Source organism: Macrotis lagotis, chromosome 1 (genome assembly GCF_037893015.1).
Source record: "Macrotis lagotis isolate mMagLag1 chromosome 1, bilby.v1.9.chrom.fasta, whole genome shotgun sequence".
NCBI classification, from domain to species: Eukaryota; Metazoa; Chordata; class Mammalia; order Peramelemorphia; family Peramelidae; genus Macrotis; species Macrotis lagotis.
In genome coordinates, this window is record NC_133658.1 from 9,533,740 (window position 1) to 9,541,100 (window position 7,361).

The 7,361-nt window shown below is 43.0% G+C and overlaps 1 pseudogene; it reads left to right on the plus strand.

The window, feature by feature from the left end:
* Positions 1–4,894: 4,894 nt before the first annotated feature.
* LOC141505233 (large ribosomal subunit protein eL42-like) lies at positions 4,895–6,058 on the plus strand (annotated as a pseudogene).
* The last annotated feature ends 1,303 nt before the right edge of the window (positions 6,059–7,361 follow it).

The following is a 7,361-nucleotide window of genomic DNA, read 5'->3' on the forward strand; positions in this document are numbered from 1 at the left end:
TTAACAATGTTTTTGATACAGTATCTAATTTTTTCTTGTGGAAAAGATGAAAAAATATGGGCTACACTATATACAATCCAAAGGATGGGGCAGCTAGGTGGCGCAGTGGATAGAGCACCAGTCCTGGAGTCAGGAATACCTGGGTTCAAATCCAGCCTCAGACACGTCATAATTACCTAGCTGTGTGACCTTGGGCAAGTCACTTAACCCTATTGTCTTGCTAAAAAAAAACCCTAAAAAGAAACATTAGCAACCAAAGGATACACATATCATGGAATGAGTGGACTCAAAAGGTAATTATTTAAAGTTAACTGTCTATTTAGAAGATCACTAATGGTGTGCCCCAAGGAAGTGTACTGTAGATATATACAAATGTATGCTTATGTGTCTATATGTGTATATGCATATATGAAATTAGAGAGAGAGAGAGATTATCTATGTCTTTGTTTATGCAAGCAGTTGAGCATTTTAAACTTGAAAAATAAAAGCAGAGATGGCTTTTTTAGAAGCTATGCAGTTGCCACATGTCTCACACAAAACTGAGAGGGGAATCCTGAATACACAGTATGACAGTAAAGAAAATCTTGATAAGCTAGAAAGCTAGATTTAAGCAAATATAATGTTATTTCAAAAATCTATCTTGAGGAGGAAGAGGAAGAGGAAAAGAAAGAGGAGAAAAAGGAGAATATTCTCAACATGTCATCAGTTAGTAAATTGGTAACCCAAAATCATTATTGTATTGTTAATGTTTCCCTGAGAGGCAAAAGAGGTGATATTCCTATTGAATTCTGATCTTATTAGACCTCATCTGGAGTATAGTGTTCGGGTCTATAGCTAGGTAGGACAGTGAACAGAGTGAGCGATTCAAGGTTAGGAAGACCTTTTCAATTCCTACATAAGACACATTAACCCTGTGACCCTGAACTAATCGCTTAATCTCTCTTAGCCTCAGTTTGTTCATCTTTAAAATAAGGGTGGCAATAATAATAATCATAATAATAATAACTCCTACTCCCTAGGGTTTTTTGAAGACAGATGAGTTAAGTCCTTCATAAAACTTAAAACACTGCATAAGGAATTATAATTATTAATTATTGGTGTCACAGATTTACCCAGGCCTTAATAAATGGAAGAAGCTTATTCAGAAGTCATAACTCAGAAGAAGATACCCAGAATACAGCATTGAATCTATTTCAAATGAAAGACAGTTGAAGGAAATTGGAATATTTAACCTGAGGCAAGGAAGACATGGGAGGAGGGGGAACATATTAACTGTCTCCAAACTTTCGAAGGCTTGTCATCAGGAGGAGAGGTTGGATTGCTGCTCAGGCTCCAAAGGACAAACCAAAATCATGAATGGAAGGATCAAAGAGGCTCGAACTGATTCCATCTTGCTCAGATATGACTTGAGGTAAATGAGTTCCAAGATCCTTTCAGTTGGAAATTCTAGCATCCTAGATTTCTCTAGGCTACATAATGTCTAGTCCCATGGGGACCATAGGGAGTGTACTCTGACAATTGCAATGTTGTACATGAATATCTATTTATTGTCGTTCTTAAGGATGAGGGGCAGCTAGATGGCACAGTGGATGAAATGGACTAGATGGCACAGTGGACTCCACCAGTCTTGGAATCAGGAGAATGGGAGTTCAAATCCAGTCTCAGACACTTGACATTACTAGCTGTGGGACCTTAGGTAAGTCACTTGATCTTGATTGCCTCACATCCAGGACCATCTCCAGTCATTTTGATTCATATCTGGTCACCAGACCCAGATGGCTCTGGAGGAGAACATGAGATTGGTGACCTAGCGTAACTCCTCTTCCTCTCACTTAAATCCAATTATCTTGCTTGTCATGGTATCTCCTCCCCTGATATCATGGTCTTCTTTGAGAATGAAGAACAAACATCATTATTAAGGATAAACATTCTAAAATCTATGAATCTGAATGGAATGTTCTTTCATTTCATCAAACTTCTCATTTTCAGAGAAGAAAACTAAGATGCATAAAGGTTAAGGATGTGTGTGTTCTCTTCATCTGTGAGGAAAAAAATAGAGAATGGTAATCTTTCTCTTAGAGTTTTGGCAAAAGAATCCACAGATCTAATGCTAATAAGCATTAGATGGTTCCAAGCTAAATCAATGTTTTTTTGAGTGAGTATTATTTTTTGAGTAAATGTTGACTTGATAGATTCAATTTGTGGATAATGCTAGGTGCTTTGAAGGAGCAATGATAAGGAACCCATCTCCAAGTCCTACTCCAGAACTGTTCTTGAAGTTTTCTTTATTCTCTCCTAACACGGTGGTAGCATTTACTGGAATTTTGGGCTTTACTCTTCCCTGCCCTTATGTTATGGTTTCTCATGACTTTTTTGGTCCTTACAGAAGGGAGTTTGCCACTTTATCCCTTCATTCCTTTGTTTTACAGAAGTAAGAAGTTGAGGAAATCTCCATTGACAAGAACAGACCAGGACATCCAAGGTTTTCCTTGATGTTTCTCAGGTCTACATGGTGCCATCAACATTCATTCCCTTAGACCTTTGGTCAGTATCTCCTCAAGTTCTCTTCCCAACACATGTCCAGAATCTGTTCTTTATATCTATTAAGGAAAAGTTAGAGATCTGTGCAGAGAACTTACACAATTTGGGGAGAGACCTGAGCTGAGAAATGTCACCTCTTGGTCTCTAGAGCAATTGAAGAAGCTCAATGTTTTTCAATCTTTCCAGACTTTGGGCATCAGATAAGCTGGGGTGGGGGTCCATAGTAGAACAAGAGAAGACTTGAGAACAGATCATTGGTCAATCAGTTAATTAACATCTTTAAGCACTTTTGGTTTGATCAATTGAGGGAAGAACAGGAGATGTAAGAAAATACCAACGTGGTTCTTGTCCTCAAGGAGCTCCCATTCTAATGGGAAAGTCAACATACACAGCTCTCAGAACACCAAAATAAGTAAAGAGTGGATGGAAGTCTTAAAGAGGATGAGCCTCATCCTAGGACATGAGGGAGCAGAGGAAGGGAAAGCATAGGATGCAGTTACTTAACCTCTCCCAGACCCTTCATCTATAAAATGCAGATCACTCATGGTACCTGAGTCACAGAGTCAGTCATTGGGAGAATCAAATGAGATAATCGATGGAAAGTGATTTTCAGACTTTTAAATGCTATCTCAAGGGCAGAAGCTATAATGATAAACTATCCAAGCTGGGAGAAACTGTTGAACTTAGTTATTAGAGAGATCCAGTTCCCTTAGAACAGGAACCTGAACCAGAGACCAGTGACTTTGAACATCAATAGGGGCTCTTACATCCAATTCAGGTGCGGATGATGGCATCCCCTGATATCATGGTCTTCTCAGAATAGGAAGAGAATTGGGGAAGAGGGCAGAATCGGGAGGGATGACAGGACATTGAATGCAGATTCCTTCCTCTACAGGCTGCTCTCTGACTGCCCCCTCATTTTCTCTGTGACACTTGGCCCTGGAGAGCACCATTTCTACTTCCCTTTTCTGTAGTCAAGCTCCCTGAGAGTAGGAATAGACTCTGTATGTGAGTGTGAATTTCTAGATCTTAAAACACCATCTGATAAACCATAAGTGTTTAATAAGTGCTGATTTTGTTCTTGTCTTGACCTGGAACATCAAGAGATCAATTTAGAACACATATTATTGATTATCTTTCTGTTTCTCTGAAAACAAGAACACAGGGTAGCGGACTGTCTGAGATGGGAGTGACCTCATAATAGAACCACCTTATCCATATTGTCTATTGAGTTCTCTTGTTTGTTTTGGTTTTTTTCCCTTCAATTTTGGGAAAGCTTAAATTTGAGTCCTGACTTAAACCAAAACATATTTTCCTACATCCTCGGAGTAGGAGATTTATTGAAAAAGGAGGGAAGAGGCAGCTAAGTGGTATACCAATTCTGGATTCAGGAAAACCTGAATTCAAATCTAGCCTTCCACACTTGACCCTTACACACTGTGTGACCCCTAACAAGTCACTTAGCCCCGATTGCCTAAAAAAAAGAGGAGTGGGGGGGGTGGATCCTACTATTTAGATGCCAATTCCTCCAGAACTAAGCTCTGTCCAAGGAAGTAGGGATGAGTGCCTCAGCTCCTATCAGTCCATTCAAAGAGATTTTCAATGTTAGGCAAGAAAAATATTTGACTTTTTTTTTTACCCTAGAGCTATTAGGGAGCCAATGGAGATTCTTGTGCAAGGACAGTGATATGGTTGTAACCATGGTATTGCTGTTTAGTTATTTCAGTTCTATTTGATCTTTTATTACTCCATTTGGGACTTTGTATTTTTTTTAAGGTTTTTTTGTTTGCAAGGCTTTGGGGTTAAGTGGCTTGCCCAAGGCCACACAGCTAGGTCATTATTATGTGTCTGAGGCAGAATTTGAACTCAGGTCCTCCTGACTCCAGGGCCGGTGCTCTATCCACTGCACCACCTAGCCACCCCATTTAGGATTTTCTTGACAAATATTCTGGAATAACTTGCCATTTTCTTCTCTAGCTTATTTTACAGATGAGGAGTAAATAGATGAATAAACAGAGTTAAGTGACTTGCCCAGGGACACACACAGCTAGTAAGTGCCTGAGACCACATTTGAACTCATGAGGATGAAGCTTCTTGCCTCCAGGTCTATCTCTCCATCCACTGCACCCTCTGCTGCCCCTAAGGTGGAGTAGATCGTGTCCTTTTTTAGCAATATTATTTCAGCAGCTATATAACGAATGAGTTGGAAAAGGAGGAGGAAGGAGATAGGAAGATCAATGCGAAATTATTAACACTACCGAGATTTGAGGTGATGGTGGCTATAATTAGAAGAGTTCAGGGTGTAAGAGGAGAGAAGGGACTAATACGTGGATTGGAAAGGCATTACTGGCACATGCTTGGCTATGGGGGTGAGGGTGAAGGTGAGTGAGGATGCAAAAATGGTGGCTCCCTCAAAACAAATAAGGAAGTTAGGGAAAGGGGAAAATTTAAAGACTTCTTAAAGATATGGTGAAAGTCCAAGATGAATTCTGAGAAGAAAGGAACCTATGAAGACTGCAGTGGATAAAGAAGGATCCATAGCAATGGTGAAGCTTGAACCTGAGCTCCAGTGAGATTGGGACTCAGCAGTCAAGCTGTAGTCCTCACTAATGGGCTTACCTCTCTCCCAGGTGTATGTGAAACCTGGGGACCCATTCTGATGGGAATTTGCTCCAGCAATACAGTAATGGAGACCATTGATGCGCAGTACTACCCATGGTCTCCTGGGAACTCTCCACTGAATAGCGGTCCAACATGATATGGGCCTTTCTTGCCTTGAGGTGCCACTGTAGGGAATGGTACTTGTATGCCATCTAGATTGTCTTTTATCTTTGTTATCTGACCAGTCCATCCTCCCCTCTTAACCCTTCCTATGGCATAATTCTCCGAAGAATCCTTCATGGGAGCTCCTAATCAACAAACATTAATGAAGTACCTATGCTCTAAATGTTGGGGACATAATAAAGGTAAAAGGCAGTTTGTTCTCTGCGTGGGCTCTGATAAGGAGAGATAAGGTGACAATAACTTCATAGGGTCTCTCCCCCGAGTCCTTCGTGGCCCCGAAAAGCCGAAGAGCGTGAGGTCCCCCGCGCCCCCGGTGCCGCCGCCGCCGCCGCGGTGAACGTGCCCAAGACCCGGCGCGCCTACTGCTGGAAGGGCGGGGAGCACCAGCCGCACAAGGGCACGCAGTGCCAGAAGGGCAAGGACTCGCAGGGCCAGCGCCGCGGCGACCGCAAGCAGAGCGGCCACGGCGGCCAGGCCGAGCGCGTCTTCCGCAAGAAGGTCAAGACCACGAAGAAGACCGTGGGCGGCTCGGGGGCGTGGAGCCCACCTGCCGGTCCGAGAGGATGCTGGCCAGCGAGCGCTGCGAGCCCTTCGAGCTGCGGGGCACAAGAAGAGGAAGGGCCGGGTGATCCAGTTCGGAGCCGGGCGCGCCCGGGCCCGGGAGAGACAGATGGTGAAAGTCTGCAAGTTCCAGCGGAAAACGAAACACAAACTTCATAGAAACAATCTGTGAACAATAGAAACAGGAAATAAGCCTCAGAAGAGAGGCACCAACAAGAAACATGGAGCAAAGGTTCTTGTTGAAGGGGGAGTTTTATCTGGGACCTGAGGAAGACCAGGAGGCTGAGGTAAGGCGGGAGAACATTCCCGATATGGAAGTTCAAATTCTCCTGGCTAATTTCTCATTTATAATTCATCATGGCCTTTTCCCAACCCACCATGTTCCTCTCCATCCATTGGCCTTTGGGCGATTCTCAACTTCATTTCTTCAGACTAGCTTCCCACGGGTCACAATGATGTATTACAAGAAGATTATTGGAAGAGACAGACCTTGATGTCAGGGAGGCTGGGGTCATCTCTAGGATACCGCCTGTTCCCCAAGACAAGGCAGACAGCACCTCCTCCTCCTCCTCTTCAGATACTTGACCTTATGAATGGCAGCGTGGCGGCTCAGTATTGTCATCTGCCAAGTGGGGATGATGCATTGGCACTCACTGCTTCACAGAGAAGTGTTTCTTGAACCTCACCACTCTTTCGAAATGACTTGTCATCATGAGCACGTAATAGGGAAATGGTCTTTCCTGTTATCTGCGGCTGTGATTTCTGACTTCCTGGATTCGGGTGGGGTGGGGGGGCTTCCGAAGTGCCTGAGAAGGAGGATGCCCACAAGGAGTTCTGAGAAAAGCTGCGTAAGCTCTGACATGAATAATTTACCTCCCAAAGATCCACTCAAGATTCCAGTACTGCAGGTCTTGGCACCGCAGCTGGTCCATTAAGCTATAAATACCTTGCAGGTGCAGGGGGTTGGGGGGGAAGGAAATATTCAGAATGCCTCAATGGAATCCAAGCAGAAATAACAGGGAGGCGTTAGTCTGAAGGAAGATCAAAGTGTTTTACCTTGAAGGTGACAGAATTATTGAAAAACTTAAAGCTTTCCAGGGCACATAAAATCCTTAGAAATGGGCCTTTCTCTTGTTGGTGTAATCTTATTATTTCTTCCATAGAGATAATAGCTACTCCATTAATATTCAAAGAACCTTATAACACGATTTCATTTAAGCCTGACCCAGGGAGATAAGTATCCTTATGCTTTGCATTTACAGTGGAGGAAACTGAGGCAGATGGCTGTTAAGTGCCTTGCCCAGGGTTACATGGTTAGAAAGTTTCTGAGGCTGTATTTCATTTCAGGTATTCCTAGCACCAGGTCCGTGACTCTGTTTACTGCACCATCTGGTTACCTCTAGAATGTTAGCCTTTTAGACTATAGAATATTTGAGCCAGAAAAGGGACTGTGAAACAGAGGATGTCCAAGCTAT